The sequence below is a fragment of the Acanthopagrus latus genome, chromosome 22, assembly GCF_904848185.1.
Source record: "Acanthopagrus latus isolate v.2019 chromosome 22, fAcaLat1.1, whole genome shotgun sequence".
NCBI classification, from domain to species: Eukaryota; Metazoa; Chordata; class Actinopteri; order Spariformes; family Sparidae; genus Acanthopagrus; species Acanthopagrus latus.
Genome location: NC_051060.1, coordinates 8,684,095 through 8,705,819, shown reverse-complemented (window position 1 = coordinate 8,705,819; position 21,725 = coordinate 8,684,095). Strand labels below are relative to the sequence as shown.

The window sequence follows — 21,725 nt, the reverse complement described above, 5'->3', positions numbered from 1 at the left end:
TCTTCCTGTCGTTGATGGGCAAAAATACAAACATGGTTTGAAACAAGTAACTTTTATTGAACAAACTGATCAATAATTTCTTTGGACCAGGAAGGAGATTATGAGCACTGCTTTTCAGAGAAAAACAGCAAATTGTGCTATTCAGAATTGATATTTTTATAATTTCGATAATTTGATGTAGGACATTGGTTATCAAGGATATTGCAGGTGAGTTTAAATTTAAATCCAAAAATCCCCTTTGCTCTTAAATAGAGCCTAATAGAAAGATTTTCTGATTGTCAGTCATTCATGTATGGGGTCCTCCTCTTGGACAGATGAAAAAAGACAAAAAATGCCCATGCGGGTTATCAAAAACCCCTGTGCTGCTCATCATAGTAGCTGAAAACACTGTGCTGCAGTTCCTCACACTTGGTTTTGGAAAGGCAAAGCAAAATTTGTCTAATACAATCATACAAACATTTTTCATACATGTTCAGCCTCCATCTTCACAGTTCCTGACATAATCATATTTAGCAAAATGTCGACAGCAACTGCACAATGGAGACAAAACTGGCTGGGAGAAAGCACACTGAGGCTGCTAAGAACAGGCAAGAGAGGCTTTATTATGCTTTTAAGTAGAATGAAGAGACAGCTTCAATATAGGTATTTACTGTTGTTACTGAATTCACTGCACTGAAAACCCAAAGGCATCTCACTCACTGTATTGTTGAATTTGCCTGTTAGGAGCAAAGACATCCTCGGAAAAAAACAAAAAAAAAAAAGGCTTGTCATCTGTCTTCATTCATCCTGCTCTGACTCATGTTAGTGCCCAATTATCTCCTCACAGTTTGTCTTCATTCTTCTGGAGGAGATTTAAAGGATGGGGGGAGAGAGAGAGAAAATGGATGAGAGAGAGTCTGATGTTGACCGAATGACATAAATAAGAATCAGAGTAGAAAGAAGTGGTTATGGATTCATCGAGGGAGTAAAAGTGAGGAGCGTGGGCGGAGAAAAGTGGGATGAACGAGGCATTGAACACTATAGTCTTTTGAATTAAATGACAAAGTACATTCAGCAGTGTTTAGAAACATTTTCTAAACAGATGCCCCAAAGCTTCGGGGTAGCACAGTCCCTTTTGTCTACCAAAACCATTACAAATCACTTTTGTTGTGTCACTGATCTGGTTGAGGTTTGGTCAGACACAAAGACTGCCTGGTTAGGTTCAGGGAAAGATTGTGGTTTGGGTTGACATTACTACCCTTTGTAGGTTAGTGGACCCCTTGTCTTCTTGGTCATAATAATAAACACATTTGGAAAACTAAGCAACACTGAATGTCTCTGGGTTAAACATAATTGTCTTGTTGACCCTCCATCCATAACAACCTACTCCATGAGGATCTTATTTTTGCTTGTTTGGCTGTCATTTTCTGTGATATTAATGATAAGTCTGCTCTCCCTGAGTTCTGCTTAGTAGAGCAGCCTTCCTTTATATGTGAACTAATCATGTTAATTCAATGATGTGCTATCGTGGCCAGTTCTCCCTCGAAAAAGAGGTGTGGTGATATAAAGGTTAAATAAATAAACCAAATGAATGCTGAAATGTGGAAGCACCACTAAAAGTTGTCACTTTCAGTCAGTTGACTGCTTTCTGACCATTTTACACATTAAGGTTATTTTACTGATCATTTTGGGAGAGGTGGTGTGTGTGTTTGTCAGTGTGGGCCCTTTTGGTTCAGTATGTTCTGTGACCCAAACAAAACCTGTCAGAGGAATCAGCTTTAGCAGGCTGGTGCTCTTTTGTGAGCTGGAGGATCCTCCCATTAAATTTAGATCCACTGTATAGGGACATCAATATTTCCTAGAGTGAAAATGGACAAACATGCAGATTGGACAAGAACTGTATGTTGACATTGTTCAGAGGAAGTTTGCAGTCTGTGCAGTAATGCTGCATTTATCGATGAGCGGAACGAGACAAAAAACAATGTTTATTTTTCAGACGCAGAAACTAGAAATGCAGGTGCACCCTTCAAAATACTTGTCACGTTATTATCAGAGCCATTCAATTTACAGTTAAGTGGTTTGTACACCACCGCAGCCTTTTACTGTCTGTAATGGGGGGGTTCAGGTGAAGCAGCATAGAGTTACTGTCTGCAGCCTCTAACAGGGGGAACGTGAAGATGACATTTCCCTGCGGCACGTCTGCCCTCGACGGACACTGTTTCACTCCGATCAGCAGAACAAGACCTGATCACCTTACATAGGGCTGTATTGTAACTACTGTAACTACACAAACACACACACTTACACACACAGACACACCTATAGCAGGTTCAGGTCAGAAGCAGATTTGCTGGAGTCGGCTGGCCATCATAGCTGCATTGATTTCCTTTCTCCTGCGTCAGGGTGTCTTGTCAACAGACTCCTCGGAGCATGGAAGATGAATTATTCACAGGACAGCTCTGCCAGGATCTGTAAATAAATACTTAACTAATATTGGCCCCCACAAGCCGCAGGTCTCAGCTTACTGTGAAGCTGGGGGGGGGGGGGGGGGCTTTGAGAGAAAATGAAGAGAACAAAATGAAAACCACCCTTAGTATAAGTTTAATAGCTGGCTCAATTGTGGTAGCCGCAGAAGTGTTCCCCCACCTGACACTGTACATACAGCTGGAGTTTGGGTAGGTTTGCTAATGAAGTCATTAAATCCTAAACTGTGTTTTTTTTTTTTTGCAGTACATAACTTTAAATGTACATTTTCTGTTGAAAAACCCTGAAGGCAGTTTTATTGGCTTGATTTTTATTCTATGAAACTTAAATTCCTGTAATCATCGCTGTTTTTTTCTTCCCTCTACATCCGTCATAACTGAGTGAATGAGGCTGACTCTTACAAGCACATGTGGAAGAGCTTCTAGATACTGGACTGTCCTCGTCACTCAATCACGATGTGCAGCATTCAGGCTTGAAATGTGGACTTTCAAGGATGCATCACATGCTTGTTGTTTCTGTGTGTGTATCAGCTTCAGTCGTGTTCACAGAACAGTCTTGCGATTGGTGACCAGTGTGGAAATAGAACTAGAGCAAAAATCACAAATGTGCTCTTTTCTCAGGTTTTTTTTTAAATTCAGCAAATGGGTACATATTGCAGTTATTTATATTGAATTGAAACCCAGTTAGGGACATTCTGTGGTGCTAAATCAAACAAAAACAATATGCAGCAAGAAAATAACATTATTTGACTGTCTGTGGAGTAGCTCTAATTACACTAATGGATACTGTCTGAAATGTATCTCTCCCTATTTTTAGTTTTTATCTACTGTGAAATCCTTTCAGAGAGGTTATGTGCAGCCCGAGAATACTACACCAGTAGTTCTTGCAGTTTAATGCTTAAGCTTTGCTCGGCATGATGATTATAAAATCCCCAAGATCAAATCTGGCCTGGAATAAAATATAAGATATATCCTGCGAAACAGTAACAACTCACCTAACCTCAGCTAAGTGTTGAAGCAGCCTTGTGTCTGCATCAGTGGCTTTGTTGATAGTTAACGTCACATTCAGCTCAAAGTCAGAGAGAAAATGTGCACATCTGTCTCTTTGCACTGGTGTATTTTGTTTTGGTATACATTCGGTTTACATCTGGCATAGTTTTGGACTCTTTAAATCTGCTCAGTTTTAAAACACCATCATGTGCGTACTTTGTTACAGATAAAAACGTTAGAGATTACAGTAGAAATGAAACATACTATATAGAGGACCTCAAGCAATAATGGGGAATCCCACCAGTGTGTGACTTCCTCCTGAGTGGCTGTTTAAGCGAACGGGATAAATGACTGTGTTAGATTGTGTTAATTGAACAAGGGGGCGGGCATGTTATGATTGCTACGCTTCATTGGTATAATCCTGCAGTGTGAAGCAGCAGGTCCTAACCCCGATTTGTGACTGTCTGTCATTTTGTGAGCCTTGGATTAAAAAATCTGCCATGTGGCATTTGCTACACGTAATGAGGTTTGTAATAAGATCAGCCTGCATGACACTGGGATCACAGCTCGTTCTCTGTTACTGAGCTTTGGGCCTCTGTAAGACTTTGATGTGAGCAGACAGCTCGTTCTGTCTCTGTATGGATTCGGTGGATTGACAGTAGAAAAGGAGTTAGTGTTGTTCTCTCTTAATGTCTAACTCAGACACTTTTTCATTTAACTGTGATCACTTAAGACAAGAAGAACAAAGGCTTCTGTATGACTTCTTTAGCAGATGTGTTATAGTTTCATTTTGAACTAATACGTCTCTTCAGTTATGTATGTTAAAGGGAAACTATGCAGGATTTGTCAGCTGCTCTTTGAAGATAGACCAAAGTTGACCCTCCTCCATGGAGTAGGAGCAGTGCAGCTAGAACAAAGCTGTAGATCAGAGAAATAAAAGATTGTTTCTGAAGGTTACATTCTGAAACACCAATTAATTTACCTACACCTCTGCAAAACCCTGCAGGAAGGTTTCCCATCGCTGGATTTATAATGTTAGATCCCGAGTTTTACCCCTGTCCAGGAGGCACTCGACCAGCTCTCTGTTTATATGTTTAGATCCCTAAACCTACAAGAGGTTGCTCAAAAACTGGGAATTTAAATTTCTTAAACTGGTGGTGAGGCGACTCACCTAGCTTCTAACTGCCTGAATCCGAACGTCTACCCTGCTTCCTCTGGTTTGGCACCTGACATGAATAGCCCTTGAGTCAGATACGGCCACCAGCCACGCCGGTTATGGCAGCTCTCCTCTAAATGATCTGTGCACTTCATGTGATGCTTGGTTGGATTTTAATGGCTTCTGGTGAACCCTAAGGGGCTGTTTCAATTTGGTTGGCTCGAGTAACCTTTAAGAAAAGATATTACGCACACTTAACACCTGTTTACTTCCATCAAAGAGACATAAAATCAATGTCCACAACTTTAACTTTAACTATATTATGTAGGTTTTATTGCACAGACTTTAGCAAGGGCAAAGCATACAGCGCAATAATTATTTCAATTACTCTCAATCATTATCAAAAATACTTTACTGAAGTCCTCTCTGCGATGTTTAGGCTGCTCACATTCTCCGTCTCAGGTGTTTCTTCAAGGCTGGAGCGAGTGGAAAAGCAAACTTTAGTCCGTGCTTCTCGGTTTATATACTCTCTTGCTTCGGGCAGTGGCTTGGTTTTATGTTCTTATTAGAACATTTTCCCAGCCGTCTCTCCGTTCAATTACTAATAGTCCCTTGATGATGGCTAACGATTTCTTAGCGCTTCGTTACGAAACATTCCTCTTGTCCTCATGTTGACCTAATCAGTTCTTTAACACTCTCTCATGACCTCACCTCAACACTGTTTCTTTTCTGATTATCATTAGATTTCTAGACCTTAATACATTGTTTTTCCAATCATGGTCACAGTGACAGACAGAGCCTGGAGTGTAACACTTCTCCTTTTTCTTACCACACAGTGATGTGTCACTTCCTCTTTACGTTCTCCTCCAACACAACCTTAATATAATGATTTAACATTCCCTTCATTTCATTTCTAACCTCCAATACACATATTTCAATCACTGTTAAACATTCTTGTATGTGTGTATGGCAGGAGTGTCTGAATCTCAACTTCTCTGACACTGTCTCCGTGTATGTGTACGTACTGGTATTTATATCAGACAGGAGTAAATGGATCTTAACTATTTTGACAATGACTCCAAATGACTTGAACCTCACACTCTGTTGGCTGGGGGCTACACACCCACCGGCCAAAGTTTGACACCCAGAAATGTGCCGCACACAGCGAAATACTAAGAAACGAGGCAGACGTCACCACGCTTCCAATGGGTCATGAGTGATGAATGGGAGGGATTACTTTTGTCCATACAATACTTTGCAGTACACCTTCAATGGCTGCAATTAACAATGATTTTCATTATTAAATCATATGTCAATATTTTTGTTTTGTCTCTATGAAACAGAAAAAAAATTGCCCTTCACAAATGCCTGAAATTAACGTCTTCAAATTTCTTGTTTTTTCAAACTTGTGTTCCAATTCCTAAAAATGTTTACTGTGACATAAAATGTAAAATCAGCAATACCTCACGTTGTAAGGCAACAATTTGCACATATTCTAAATTATCACTTAACAACTGGTTAGCTGATTTGTTATCAAAATTGTTGTCGAAAAGTTTGCTGTGCAATTGACTTACTGGTAAAAAGACACAAATGCAGTGTGAAACTTTGAAGGGTGAGTGCTGAGTCTTTATCGGAATGGTCATTGCAGGGTCATTGCATTTGTCCGTACGTGTTGCTCTCAATGCATGGCTGATGTAGACAGATTAGATGTGCTGCATGTCAATGCATGGAAGTATCACACAGCCCTCTGCTGCCTCACTGTGTCATGTAGAGCAGAGGATGACACCGGCCTCCTGCAGTGGTTTTAAGGAGCTCTTTCAAAACCGGAGAGCAGAATCAAAACCGGCTTTCACTGTCAATGCATTGACTGCATCGTCAATGCATAGTGTGTTCATATGTGTGAGTCTGTTGTAACTCGAGGCGCCTTTCACTTATACCCAGCTGGAGAGGAGTGGACATGACAAAATAAAGCAATGACTCATTTGTCACAGCATAGATTACTGTCATCAGCTTTGCACTTAAGTGAGAGTTAAACTGTGAAACGTCATTTCTTAAGCTAAAAACACACTTTCATCACAGTGCACTGACACGTCTTTGTGACACATGGCAAATGCCAGTTATAACCATAGATCTGTTTGCTGTACATACATTGTATTTCAGTCAAATGCCACTTGATGCTGCATCCTGCAGGTATTCCCTTGTTTTGCCTTGATTTTGGGTCATTTTCAAATAGGAAGACGTGTTTACTACCTTTCCCTGTTACTGCCACACTTCAAGTCTCATTCAAGGCCAAGCTAATACATTTGACCCTTGACTTGGCATTAACCTAGCGAACAGCAATGGGAAGAAAAGTACTCTTTAAAGGATGAGTTTGCCCAAAAATGTAAACTCAGTTATGATCTACTCGCCCTCATGCCGATGGTGATCAATGTTTATTTTTTCCTGATGAAAATGATAAAGTGAGTGGTTTTCATTACAGCGCTCAAGGCAGCAAAGCAACAGGAAACCCTGATATATTGAAGATATTTCATATATGTTTAGTGGCATCCACTAGACATATCTCTGTTTCTCTTCCGGTCGTCTGTCTCTCTTTAATGTCAGCTGTCAAACTGTCTATTTCTGTGCTAAAAAATAAGAGCGAGCCGAGAAAGACTGAAGGACAGAGGCAGGGGAGGAGTGGGAGTGCAGTAATTGCTCCGGGGGATTGTATCCACATTCGGTCAGTACTGGGGAGATTGGTGACATCCACCGTATTGATTAGTGCAGTTAACAGCGACACACACACACACACACCAGCACACAAACACACAAACACACAGTCAGTATACAGCATGATCTCAGAGCCACACTCCTCTATTGTTATTCCTGCGCTCTTTACCTCGCCCTCATCTTCCCTCACCATATCTTTATTTGTCCATTTCTTTACTTTTACCTTACTGGCCTCTTTCGCTGCATACTGTTCAGCATTAAAGACATCAGCAGCTGTCACGCTGACATGAGATACAAATATATACAGACTTGGTGGAAATCAGAGCGCTTCCAATGTGTATGCATGCTTATTACAGTTTTTGCCTTTGTATATTACTGACTTCATTTTCATTTTCACATATTGTAAGGCACAAATAAGATGAGACGTCTCAGCTTACAAACAGCAGAAAATACAGTGGCCTCAGTGTCTCTGTCAGAAAACTACTTTTGAAATCTGTAAATTTTGGTTATAAAAGTAAAGCGTTGATCCTGCTTCAGACATCAGACAGGATAGTTAATGGATGAGACTGAGTTGTAGATAAGAAGACAGAAAAATAATGTTAAAAAAGAAGGGATAAATGGAGTGATGGTGCTGTGGTGTTCCCGTCCTAAAGCTTTTATGATTGATGACATATTTTGTCCCTTCTCTCTTGTTTGCCCTGTCTGACTTCTCACAGCGGGCTGGTGTTAAAGAAGAGAAGAGAGAAAAACACAAACTCAAAGTATTCCAATACTTCACTGTTAGCTTTTTTTTTTTTTTGTCAGTACAGTCGCATTATCTTACTAAACTGCTTTGAAATGTAATGAAATTTAATTTAAAAGCACAAAATGTCATTTCTGCTGAAAGAAGTCTCGTAATCAAACAGATGAAGTCGAATGACGTCCTGAGGATGTTAGGGGTAGTCATTTTTACCATCGTTCTTCCTTAATTTCTATTGTATTATTTAATGTTTCCTGGATGACCAAATGAAACACACTGTTATCTTGAAAAAAGACATCGATCTGTCTTGGTTTATCTATTATCACATTTAGGACAATGTGAGTACACAACCCAGAAAATATATGATATATACCATATTCCGTTTGTTGAGGTTCATGACAAAGAAAAGCATATGGTTCAAACTGCGGTGGGATGTTGGGACCAAAAGTTTAATATAACAACCATTTTTGTTTCTAAGTTTCTCCAAATTGTTAACAGTGTTACTGAAAACATCCAGTCACTAAATGTGTCATTTTATCTCCACTTACCTTTGCATTTAGGCTAAAACACAACTGTTGTTCAAATCACCTGGCCCCTCAAGTTGTTGCCAGTTGGTTGCGCTGGTAAATTGTACAACATACTGTAGAACTAAACCATTTTTACAGTGTTTTCCACAAACAGGCAACATACCAAGACTCTTCATGCTGTCGAAACACAGATACTTAATTGTGTTCTACAATGGTTCACAAATCTGCTAAGAAGCTGAAACCAACTTTCATAATTCTAGCACAGCAATAAACAAAACAATCATTTTAGACCCGACAAACATTTTTTTCATTCACAAGGAAAAGAGATATATTGACTTATGTTTTATTTACTCTATACACTGCAGTGGTCACAAAATTATGAAAAAAAGTCATTTGTTTGTCGAGGATTATTCAAAACCACGTTATTATTACACCTGACCTTGGCCCATTGAGTCAACAGCTTATCTGAATGGTGAGAATGTGTAATGTGAGCAAGTGAGGGCGGGTGTCACCTGACTCTGCAGTGCGGCTGAAATCATATCGACTGATCTGTCGTGGAGACATACAGACCTCTCGTGCTTTTGATATGCAGATGTCAGGGTCCACGCTGACTACATGTCCCCGTGCCTCCTCCCTCTGTGCTGTGCTGAACCCTCCTCATGTATTAATGACGTGTCGATAAAGAGCTCTTCCATTACGCCCACACCCATCTTTAACCTTGATGCTCGCCTGTGTTTGTGCGTGTTTGCCCTCTGTCATAGCTCTTCTATTATTTACCACGCATCTCTGTCTGGGCAGGGCTTGTGTGTGAGGCCAGCGTTCGCCTCTAGGTAAACAACCGCGAAGCCAATGACATGGATGACCCTCAGACACACACACGCAAACACACACACCTTTCTAACCTCATCCCCCCTCTGACCACATCTCATTTCCGATCGATATGTTTTAAGTGAGGCCCCATCTGCCCAAAACAAACTTTGCCTGCCTGTTGGTGTGTGCTTGTTTTATTTTATGGGGGAGATTCAGGTATAATTTTCGGAGTTGGTCCAGTATACCCTTTAGGTTGTCTTTGGGCGACAGTGAGAGAGATCCATCATCCATATCTTTGACACCTCAGCCTGCCTGGACTCCACTCTCTGAAGCCAAATTAGCTGCGCTAGTGTAGGAGAGAGACAGGAGGGATTTGTATAGGCACATGCTAAAACCTAACTGATATTAACATTACATTGGTGCTTCCTTTATCTTAACTTAACTGGTTAATAAACTATACTAGCCTGAGTGGAGACCAGTTGGTATTTTTGGAGTACCTATGGTAACATATAAATGAAATATATAGTTTGGTACCTGATTATTAGCGTAAAAGTTTGCAGGGGTAATGTTCAGATGTTTTGCTATGTTTGCTAGAGATTTGGAGCTGCAGCTGCATCATCCCTCAGGGATATTCGTTCTAAGATTGTAATGAAAAAAACCCTCCAACTTAATTTAGTCGGACCCAGTGACACATATCTGTATATTTACACATCTGAACAAATATTTCAAGTGTTCCCATTATTATGATACCTTGATCATCCAAATAGTCCTCGTAGTCGCAGAGATACACTAATTATCGAGCAGGATGTAAAAATAGAGGGCTAGTTCTTCATAGGTTAAATAATAACAAACAGCGGGGTTTGACTTTTTGTAAAGCAGATTTATTCATCATAACAGTTTGCAGTAGCAAGCAAAATTTTATGTTTTTCAAAACCAATTGGAACCACAGCAGCAATGGCTCAAATATGTCTACATGAATCCTGCAAAGCTGAGACTACTGGTTTGTTTGATGATCCATTTGTTTCTCGCGTTGCAAAGCAGAAAGCGTGTTATTAAAGGAGAACTGATGCTCCTTCAGAACCATTGCTCATCTCCATTAAGTATTTGGTGGAGCTTGACCTTGGCCTGCTGGTGGTCCTCCTTGTCCTCCTTGTTGCCAATTTTGTCCATACCTTGGTTGAGAAATGAATTAATATACAGGTTTCAGTGCCTAAATAGATTGTCTCCTTTCTGTTTAATACTCATTCAATATCCAGTTAGAAATAACAGTGACTACCAAGTCCTTACCTTCTAGCCATCTTCTCCATGTCCATTTTGTGTTTTTGTTCTAAACAGACAAAGAGATGAGATTGAAATAAATATTTGAAAATTACGATCCATTTAATTAGTTGTTTTTTATGCAAGTGCTTATTTACAGCTGACTGTCTTAAGTAGTGTTTCTACATAAACTTATTCAGGTTGACACTAAATATACATTCAGTTTTGATTTACCTTTCCATCCAGTCTTGGCAGCTCTCCACATGGCTTTCAGACGTCCAAAAACACACTCCCCGGGTTCGGCCATGAGGACGACCAGGGTCAACACCAGAAAGATCATGACACACTTCATCCTGAAAATAACATTGCCATGGCTCATTACATCTCATTCCAAAGACAGTGCATCTATATGTGTAACATGAAGTTTAACTTTTCCTCTCACCTTTCTGCAGGTTGATTGTCGGAGCCAAAACAAAAACCGTTGTCACAGACAGCAAAATGAGTCGGATCTAGAGGTGATGTAGATGTCTTTGACGAGGAGTCATTGAGTGACCTCTCCTTTTATAGGGAGATTATTACATTTTTTTTCTCAGCCAAAGTGTCTCTCACGTCATTATGTATTTCTCAGTGTATTTTGAAATGTCAGATATTAATCTAATCTCAATAGCAAATCCCACTTCTTTAAAGACGTGAGGAAGTGCTTGGACTAAAGATATTCTCATTTCTTTGGTGTATACATCTTAAAACTATTGCTGTAAATCTATTAGAATATTTAATCACAATTAATCACATGATTGTCCATAGTAAACTTGCGATTAATCATGAATTAATCGCACATGTTAACCTCTTCCCCCGCGACCCTGCAGAGGATTAAGCGGCGTACATATAATGTACAGATAATGGATGGATGGATGGATGTTAACCTCTTCTAAATATACCTTGAAGTTACATTTTTCAAGTTTCTTATACTCTTATCAACATGGTTGAGGACAAATATGCTTCTTTTATGCAAATGTATGTTTATTATTATTGCAACACTCCAAAACAACAAATACCATCTAGAATATTCTCCAGAGTAACCTCAATGGAAATTGGCATGCTCAAAAAATATGCTGAGAGTATAAAATGGCAAACTCAAACCCAACGAGCTACAACAGATTGGGCATGTTGACCTGAGTGCAACATTTCTTAGTAGTACAAGCACAACGTAGGGTCCAAATTTACACTCATAAAGGTTAACTAAATGATATGAATCAGCCTGCAAGCTGCAGCTACCCATTTAGCTATCGCTGTTGAAAGTCTGTCGCATGCAGAGTTGTCCAAGCGTTGCAGTTGTAAACAATACAGCTTGATCAGCTGTGCGCTCAGCCAGCAAGTTATATTTGAGACTCGACGTACTCCGGTGGTAACTCAGTACATCGACAGTAAATGGAAATGATTTTGTACTTGTCGAGAGAACCATCTGAACCCTTTTCTTTATCCATTTTTGCTCAATGAGGTTTGTTTCTGCTGCCATCCACAACACAAGTGCTGCATTGTTATCTGATTTCCCAAAGTACGGAGTTGGCCCAGGGTCATAACGTGTGTGCGCACTGAGCAACAAAAGTTGCTGCTGTACCAGGGGATCTTCAAGGGTCTGCTCAGGGTCCCACAGATTGTTACACAACTATCAACATGTAATGTGGTGAAAAATGGGTTTTAACTAGAGCCGCTCAATAAATAGAAATGCATTCGAAATCATTATATGGCCAAGTGCAAAGTCCCAAATTGCAAAAGCTTTTATAAAAGTCCAAACAGCATTATAGTGAAGTACTATAGTGCTGCAAACAAGTCATGGCCTACGAGTCTTGTTCTCCAAATGTTGTGTGAAAATGTTTTAAGAAAGGAAGTAATTTATCAGTTTTATCTGCAAAAGAAGAACAAACAAGGTATTACACAACTACATAATGTATGTATTAAGGTCAGCTTCCTCTTTGTAAAGTTCAAGGAAAAAATGAGTATGTAGGTTTAATGTTAAGTCTTGTAAAACAACCGTAAATTCTGATATCAAATGTAGTCATGATGCTATCCTGTTGTTAAAGTCTGGCAACCTGGCAACATACTCAAAACCACTGTATACTTTCTACAAGAGTAGCCTCCAGCAGGGGCCGTACACACACACACACACACACACACACACACACACACACACACACACACACACACACACACACACACACACACACACACACTGGAAAGAATTTAAGTGACCTGAAACTTCTCAGACTGTACACAGTTGAGCAACATATAATGGGGTGGGGAGCTGTAGGAGGTTCTCAATCTATTTGCATGACGCAGTAATCAGTGATATATGACAGGCTGTCAAAAAAGTCATAATTGAGGAATAGAAAGCCTGAAATAATAAAAAGTCAGAATTATACTATAAAAGTTGTGGCATCTTTCATGTTATTATTGTTATTGTTATTAACTTTAACTGATGGAATTGGGCTTCCATAAAAATAAATCTTTTTGGTTATACCAAAATAAAAGCACCTAAATGAACTGATCTGGCACCCCCATTGGTGGGATCACCATTAAATGTATGCCAAATTAGCATGTTTATGATACCATCAGCATCCTGATCACTGTGTTTCAAGAAAATAGAGCTGATGTCTTATGCAGTAATATGATAATACTGAGTACCCACAGGTCTCTGACCTATTACCTCATTACACTGCAACAAATGTTCTAACGTCAATAGCAAATAAACTTTGTTTACATCATGGCCAATATCCAATCTATGTAATAAATTCAGGCTTCAGCTTGTGCATCTTCTTCTAATTTGTTAAGCATGAGCTAGGCCAATGGGCCTATGGTAACATATAAATGAAATATATAGTTTGGTACCTGATTATTAGCGTAAAAGTTGGCAGAGGTAATGTTTAGATGTTTTGCTATCTTTGCTAGAGATTTGGAGCTGCAGCTGCATCATTCTGCATGGATGTTCATTCTAAGATTGTAATGAAAAAGAAAAACAATCAGTTTATGCTGTGTGCCAACTTAATTTACTCAGACCCAGTGAAATATATATGTATACTTACACATCTGAGCAAAAATTTCAAGTTTTCCCTTTTTTATGATACCTTGATTATGCAAATGGACATAATGACAACAGCAGAGTTTGACTTTTTGTAATGCAGTTTTATTCGTCAGAACAGTTTGCAGTTGCAAGCAGAATTTCATGTTTTTCCAACCCGATTGGAACCACGGCAGCAATAGCTCAATGATGTCTACATGAACCCCGGCAAACCTGAGACTACTGGTTTGTTTGATGATCCATTTGTTTCTCACATTGCAAAGCAGAAAGCGTGTTATTAAAGGGGAACTGATGTTCCTTCAGAACCATTGGCTTAAAAATGTCTCATCTCCATGAAGTATTTGGTGGAGCTTGACCTTGGCCTGCTGGTGGTCCTCTTTGTTCTCCTTGTCCTCCTTGATCTCCTTGTCCTCCTTGTCCTCTTTGTCTTGACTCTAAACAGGCAAGAAGATGAGGATGAAATAATACACACACACACACACACACACACACACACACACACACACACACACACACACACACACACACACACACACACATTAATTACAGAAAAAGTAATGCGACAAAAAGAATAACGCATTTAATCGCAATCTATTTTTGCACTCCAAACAGCTCAGAGCGTTGCTTGTTGCACAAGTTCTGAGCAAACCCGTAATACTGATGCACAGGACACAAATTGAGAAATGGAAACTGATGAGAAGTCGTTGCAGGGTTTGGTGGGTGGAAATTTTAGTTTCAAAACACTACTGGGTGGAAACCTGGATAAAAGCACAATTGTGTGCAAATTGTGCAAAAAAGAATTTGCCTATTACCAGAGCACTTCCAGCCCCTGCTACCGCCTCAATGCCAAACATGTTGCAGCTGGCATAGACAACGCACCTAGTTCGAGCAGGCAGTGTCGCCAATCCACGCTCGAAAAGATGGCAGGGTTCAGAGCCATTTGCACTGCAGTGGACTGTCAGCCACTCTCAGTGGTAGAAGGCACTTTATGTTAAGACTGATGAAAATAAACACAATTTTGTTGTTTAAGCTCATTTATGTGTCTGTTCATAGATTCAGTCTATACCAAAATCCATTTAAAATGAAAAATGTTGCTTGTATATGTACACAAACACACACATTTTTTTTACGTATATGTATACATATATGTGATGTGATTTACCTCTCCATCTACTCTTTGCGGCTTTCCATCCATGCTTTACAGCACTCCATATGGATTTCAGACGTCCAAAAAAGCACTCCCCAGGTTCGGCCATGAGGACAACCAGGGTTAACACCAGAAAGATCATAACACACTTCATCCTGAAGAACAAATCACAGTGCCCACATCCCGGTCATCCACTGCCTTCATCTTAAACAACTTTTTATCTTGTAAAGTAACATAAGAATAGACTTTTACTTCTCACCTTCCCACTTATTGTCAGAGCCCCCCCAAAATAACTGCTAAAACTGGTGTCACAGACAGAAAAGAGAGCACTGTGAAATCTCGTGGACGTCTGTGTCGAGCAGTCGGAGTGATCCGTCTCTTTATAAAGATGGATTTTTTCTTCAACTCAGTTTTCTTGTCACTCTGTTTTTGTGTTTTGCAATGCCAAGCTCTGCCCTTGGATGATAAGGGGTTCACTAATCTCATGTTCTAATCATACTTCCTCAAAGACATGAGTAAGTGATTCTGCCAAAGTTATTTTCATCTGTTTGGGGTAGACGTCCTAAAACTGAACCAAATGTTTTATAAGCAGTGAATGAAGCAAATGAAATGATGAAATCCTCAGGAGTGAGCTGCTAATGTTGCTGCTGTTTAATGAGGTTATCAGGGGTCATTTCAGGGTCCTCACAGACTGTCACCTGACTATCAGCATGTAATGTGGTCAAAAGTGGGTTTTAAGTAGAGCTGCCAGCATTGTTGTTAAGATAACCTAAAACAGGAACAAGTCATGACCAAGACCAGAGTGTATCAAGATCAAGACGAGACCGATACTTTGTGGGGTTGAGACCCAGTCAAGGCCAAGACCAGTCAGAGTCCTACACTGCATGACACACACTGAAATGTGGAACCTGGAAAGGGATTCCAAAAACAGATCTGAAAGATCCACATTCTCATTAAAACAACCACAGAAGACAAATCTAAATATATGTTAATTCATTTTTTGCTTAGTATATCCAAGTCCAACAAGAACAAGTAAAAAAAGTGGTTGAGTCTGAGACGAGTCTGACACCTTCAAAAAGTGGTGTCAAGGCACAAACTCAAACTCACAAACTCTTAAATGCTAATCTGAATAACCAAGCTGTTCTCAGAGGAACAGGAGGTCCCCAGAACACTGAAGATAGAAAAGTGGCAGGGTCCGCCAAATATAAACAAAGTCAAACAGTATGAAATTGTGTTGTCCCTAAGGTTTGTTTATTCACTTTATTCAGTAATGGAAACAAAGAGAGTTTGATATAGTTTTGTTTAATCATAAAAAAAAATCCCCAAAACTACATAGTACACATATAAATATTATATATATTTTTTAGATATTGTAATTTTTAATTATTATAATTTTTGCATGTCTTATGCTTGTACATGATTGTACTGACAAAACATGTTTCTTAAGAAAGAGAGCAATTTATCAGTTGTATCAGCAAAAGAAGAGCAAACAAGGTATTTCAGAATTCAGGAGTAAAATGGTCAGCTTCGTCTTTGAACAGTTACTTGATATATTTTTTCTGAAATGAAATGTAAACTAGAGAACATCTTGTGGTGGCTTTACAGTAGCTGAGGAGTCGATAACATGTTCACATTCTGACCCACAGCTGCCACCACTCAGTGAGTGCTGAGTACTCATGTAATAATGTAGTTATTGTAGAGTACTCAGCACTCACTGATCAGACCACATCCATCTTTGTTCCCTGCTTCATTTTATATTTTATTTATGTATTTTATATTGATTTCAACTAATTGTGCAGCTCTTAATGTTGTAGTACCCCAGCTCGACCTATGTTTAAAGACCAGGTCTCAGACTCAGACGGCGAGGATTGGATTTTATTTCAAGACCAGTCAAGACTGTGACTGGAGAGACTTAATGATGGTTTCTATGAGACAAGAGTCACCTAGAAAACCTAATGTTTGCAAAAAATGGTCTTAGGTGGATGATAAACCATAGTAAAAGGTGTTGTTACGTTTGACAAAAATAAGAGTTTAATGGACCCAAATGCAGAGACACTCTCAGGAGGCTGACAGGATAAAGAACAAAAAACAAGCTTTAATCACAAGTTGAAAAACCACAAAATAAAGTCTACAAAACCAAGAACTGTAAATACCAAAAGTAGCAAAACAAAAGCTAAAGTACAAACTAGTAAAAATGCAAGGAGCAAAAAACAAGGAACATACCACTGGGAGACGCTGGCAAACACTGGAAGAGGATAAGGTGAAACACGGGAGAAGAAAAGGACAAAGTGACAAAGACGGGAGGGAGCACACAGGCTTAAATACAAACAAAACTATCGAGGGGGTATGATGCAGGTGGAGTGAGGCGGAGAAAACACAGGTGAGGGGAAATAAACGGAAAAACTCCTGGAAGAGGGAAACACTAAAGAGGAAGATGCATTGCAGGTGTGCAGGGAAAGCAGACTGGTGAGGACCACAAGGAAACAGGAGGGAAAACAACACAAGACCAGTACACACCTATAGTTACATTTCTTGTACAGAGAAAACAGTACAAAATTCCCACACATAATTCTGTATTTTTTTTTTTTTTTTTTATATATATACACATTTTACATATGAACCTGATGAGTTGGCGGATGGTGTCCTAGGGGATCTTCTCCCAGACCTGGACCAGGGCATCAGTGAGCTCCTGGATAGTCTGTGGTAGTACTTGGAGGCATCGGGTGCACCAATACATAACATCCCATAGGTGCTCATTTGGATTTAGGTCAGGGGAACGAGAGGGCCTGTCAGTGGCATTAATGCCTTCTTCATCTAGGAGCTGCCTACACACTCTGGCCATGTGAGGCCAGGCATTGTCCTGCACCAGGAGGAAACCAGGGCCCATTGCAGCAGCATAAGGTCTGACAGTTGCTCTGAGGATTTCATCCTGGAATCTAACAGCAGTCAAGGCACTGTTGGCTATGACATGGAAGTCTGTGTGTCCCTCCAAAGGATGTGCCTCCCCAGACCATCACTGACCCACTGCCAAACTGGTCATGCTGCATGACGTTACAGGCAACATAACGTTCAACATGGTGTCTACGGCCTCTTTCAGGCCTGTCACTTGAGCTCGGTAGGAACCTGCTCTCATCTGTGAAGAGAACGTGGGGCCAGTGGTGGACCTGCCAACTTTGGTGTTCCCTCGCAAATGCCATTCAAGCTGCAGGGTGTTGGGCTATGAGCACAGGTTGTACTAGAGGACGTGAGGCCCTCATGCCACCCTCTTGGGGTCTGTTTCTAACAGTCTGGTCAGAAACGTGCACACCAGTAGGCAGCTGGAGGTCATTTCTGTAGGGCTCTGGCAGTGCTCCCACTGTTCCACCTCTAACAAAGGACCAGATACCAGTCCTTTACCTACTCATACTGGCATTGGTATTGACCCCAAAAAATGTGTATCAACCCAGCAGATGATTTCCGATATTGATATATCAGCCGGCAAACACCTGCAGAGGCAGGATTTTTAACAGTTTAACAAGAAATTAGGACTGGGTCTCAACCCCTCAAAGTCTTGGTCTTGATCTTGATACACTCTGGTCTTGGTCATGACTTATCTTCGTTTTAAGTCGTCTCAACAACAACACTGGCAGCTCTGGTCAAAAAATGGTCATGCAAAATACAATGACAAATACAAAATTAGTAGATAAGACACTTAGGGTTGCAAAACTGATAAAAACATAAAGAGTGATGTAACTCATGACTGCTCGGCAACACACATCACCTCTAGATGTCACTTTGCTCCCTTTCTGTCTGTGACACCAGTTTTCTGGATCTGTGGGAAGGTGAGAAGCATAATTTGATTCAGATCTTTAATATGTGCAAACTCTTTGGGATGAGATGCGATGAGCTTTGACACTGGTGAATGAAGGCAGTGAATGATTATGGATGTTCTGGATTCTGGATTTTCAGAGCACTCAGGGGTTTTTTCTGTACCCGGGGAGTGTCTTTCTCAACCTGTCCCTGACTTGCTCCATATTATCACGGAGAATGCAGTCGGTAAATTACAAGTACACATACATACTGAGTTGACTTTAACAGAATTGAGGAGCTGGAGCTGTCAAATCTTTTTGCTAGAAAATTGAAAACAAATGATGATGAACAAATTGAAGGGCGGTGACCAGATTATCTTTGCAGTTCTAATTCAGATGTTATTCTACTGAAGGACAGCTTTTTTCAATTGCTAACAGGCCTTTGATTTATGATAGGCCGCTTTTTCTTAACTCTTATCACAGCAACAGCCCGACATGACATTATTAATTTTCTGTTCAAAACCACATTTTGTTTCATTACAGTAAATACCTGCATCACAATACAATAGACAATATGAGTTCCAATGTTTTTGACAATTCAGCCCAGTCATTTTTGAACAACTACACACATCTGACTCATCTTCAATTTATAGAATGTATGATGGGAAAACATTAATGAAAGTTGTAGTCTCTATCTATTTTTTTTTCTTTTTTGTTATATTTGCTAAAATTGTCATTATGACCTGACAGTAGAATAAGATACAGGTCAGCTGTGTGAACATCCACTGCCTGTGGGTCCACCTAGTGGCTGGAATTTGATTTGCAAGACTCTACCACTCTCGGTTTAATACAACCAATCAGAACCAAGGTGAGTGTCTAAAAAGTGTCAATCACTCTCATGCATACACTGCTAGCAGCCCCCCCTCCCTCATTCAGTGCTACTGGGCAGTGCCCCTCCCCTGCACAGGTGCAGTGCCTGCCCTCCCCTGGTCAGATAAGTTAAAGCCCAAACTGTAAACATTGGCAGAGAACCGACAACGACAACAGAGCCAGAAAATGCCCCACCATTGGACAATTGGACTGAGCCAGGGAGAAAACAAGGATAAATATCGTCATTTCAGAAATGGAGGGAGCTGCAGGATTTGTAAGGACTCTAGCGACGCAGAGTTTGCTGCTTTTCTGCTGGACAGGTAATAGATATATGTTTCATTCTATGTTAAGGTGGCATCCATCACAGTAATACTCACAGTAGTGCATATGGCCGTATGACATTGCAGTTGAGCTACGTAGCTTGTTGCTAAATCTAGCTAGCTTGTTATCTTACATGCTAACTCCGGTGTTTAGCTTTGTGTTTATGGCTACCGGTAAGTCAAAGTGTCTTTCAAATGACCAGGCAGTTATAATAACGTTAGTTTGTGTTCAGTACACTGTTAAGTGGTTGAATTAGTTCAGAGAAATAATGTTAATCATGCTTCAGAGAAAAATGTTGCACTGGGTAATGATTAGCTGGTAACTTCGCCTACAATGATGTGAGGAATATTGTTTGTTACTCAGGACATCTAGAGTGATCAGCATGAGGCACTCATCATTGTAATTTAGTTTTATTGGTGAGAAATACCATAAATTACGAAATAATAGCTGGGGTGTTTATTTGTTTCAATCACTTAAAAGACCAAGCGTTTATTTGGGACCAGGCAGCAATTTGGGACAGGCGTTTAATTCCTTCCTGACAAAAATCTTGCTCAGCAAAACTGGGAAAATATGGTAATTTACTCAAATTCTTTTATTAAACCAGTATGACTATAACTACAGTACTGTAGTTAAATGTTTTTCGTCTTTCGTCAACACAACACTCTTATGCAAACTCAATTAAACCTCAATCCAGTAAAAGATTGCTGAATGAATCAGTTTTTCAGGAAGGTAGGCAATATAAAGCCAAACTGGCTTCATTTTCAAACTCTTCACCTTCATCTTCCTCCTGCTGCTCAGCTTCTCCATCATCCTCCTGCTCTCCTTGTCTGGCCTGAGCCAACATGTCTCTCCCTGCTGCACATGGCTCTGCTTTATTGAGACAGTGGATCAAATGGTCCTCACTGCCATCAGCTGCCACTGTCAGGCCACACACCTTAAAGAACAATATTTCAAAAACATATATAAAAATAATTATAACATTTACTGTTATACTCTATCTCTCTCGTTCACACACAAACAGACTCTCTCTCTCACTCTCTCTCACTCACACACACACACACACACACAAATAGACAACATAATGTTTCAATCATAAATGAACACGTCTCAAACTTTGCCAGCTTCTCTGTGAATTGTCTGGCATCCTTCTGGGCAATAACTGTATGTCTTCTGCAAGTGAAGTTGTTGTTGGTGGAGGAAAAGATTTAGCCAACCAGCACTCGCCACAAACTCCTCATTTCTGCTGTCACTCACAGTGGCGTACATTTGTGCATCGCCCTGATCATTTTGCGGGACACTCTCTCGTGGCGTGACTGTTTGCTGATAACTCATCCCCACGTTTATCTCAAGCTCCTCGCTAGCCTTCTTCCTCCCTGCACCAGGCAGCCTGGCCCTTTTGCTGTCCTCCTCGGACAGACGCTGAAGCTCAGTTTGATTTTTTCACCAATCTCTCTCTCTCTTGAGGTCAACAGAGAAACGTCTAATAGCTGCTTCTTCCAAGTTTTCCACTGCATATTTTATGACAGAAAGTTTGAATTTCAAGTCGTACTTTTTATTTTTTTGCTGCACCAGAGCCATGGCGATCATCAGTGTGATATTGACTGACAGAAAGCAAGCACAATACATGAAAAAGGCGAAGAAGAAAAACGAGCAGTGTCAATGGTCATGCCTTCTGCCTTGATTTTTTTTTTTTTTTTAAATAAATTACACTCAGCATTTATTTGGAACCGGCGGTTATTTATCAAAATATACACCTACACCCGGCATTTAAAGGGGACCCTACAGTTAATTGAAACCCAGCTAGTATTTGGTCATTTACGGTAGAACTATCAGAACTATAGTGATAACTATGTTGTTGTTGTTATGTGACATC

At 40.1% G+C, this 21,725-nt stretch overlaps 1 protein-coding gene across 1 annotated transcript in view; it reads left to right on the top strand.

Annotated features, from left to right (window-relative positions):
- The window catches only part of LOC119012419 (exostosin-1), a 264,612-nt gene that overhangs the window by 97,924 nt on the left and 144,963 nt on the right, over positions 1-21,725 (top strand). The window lies entirely within an intron of this gene.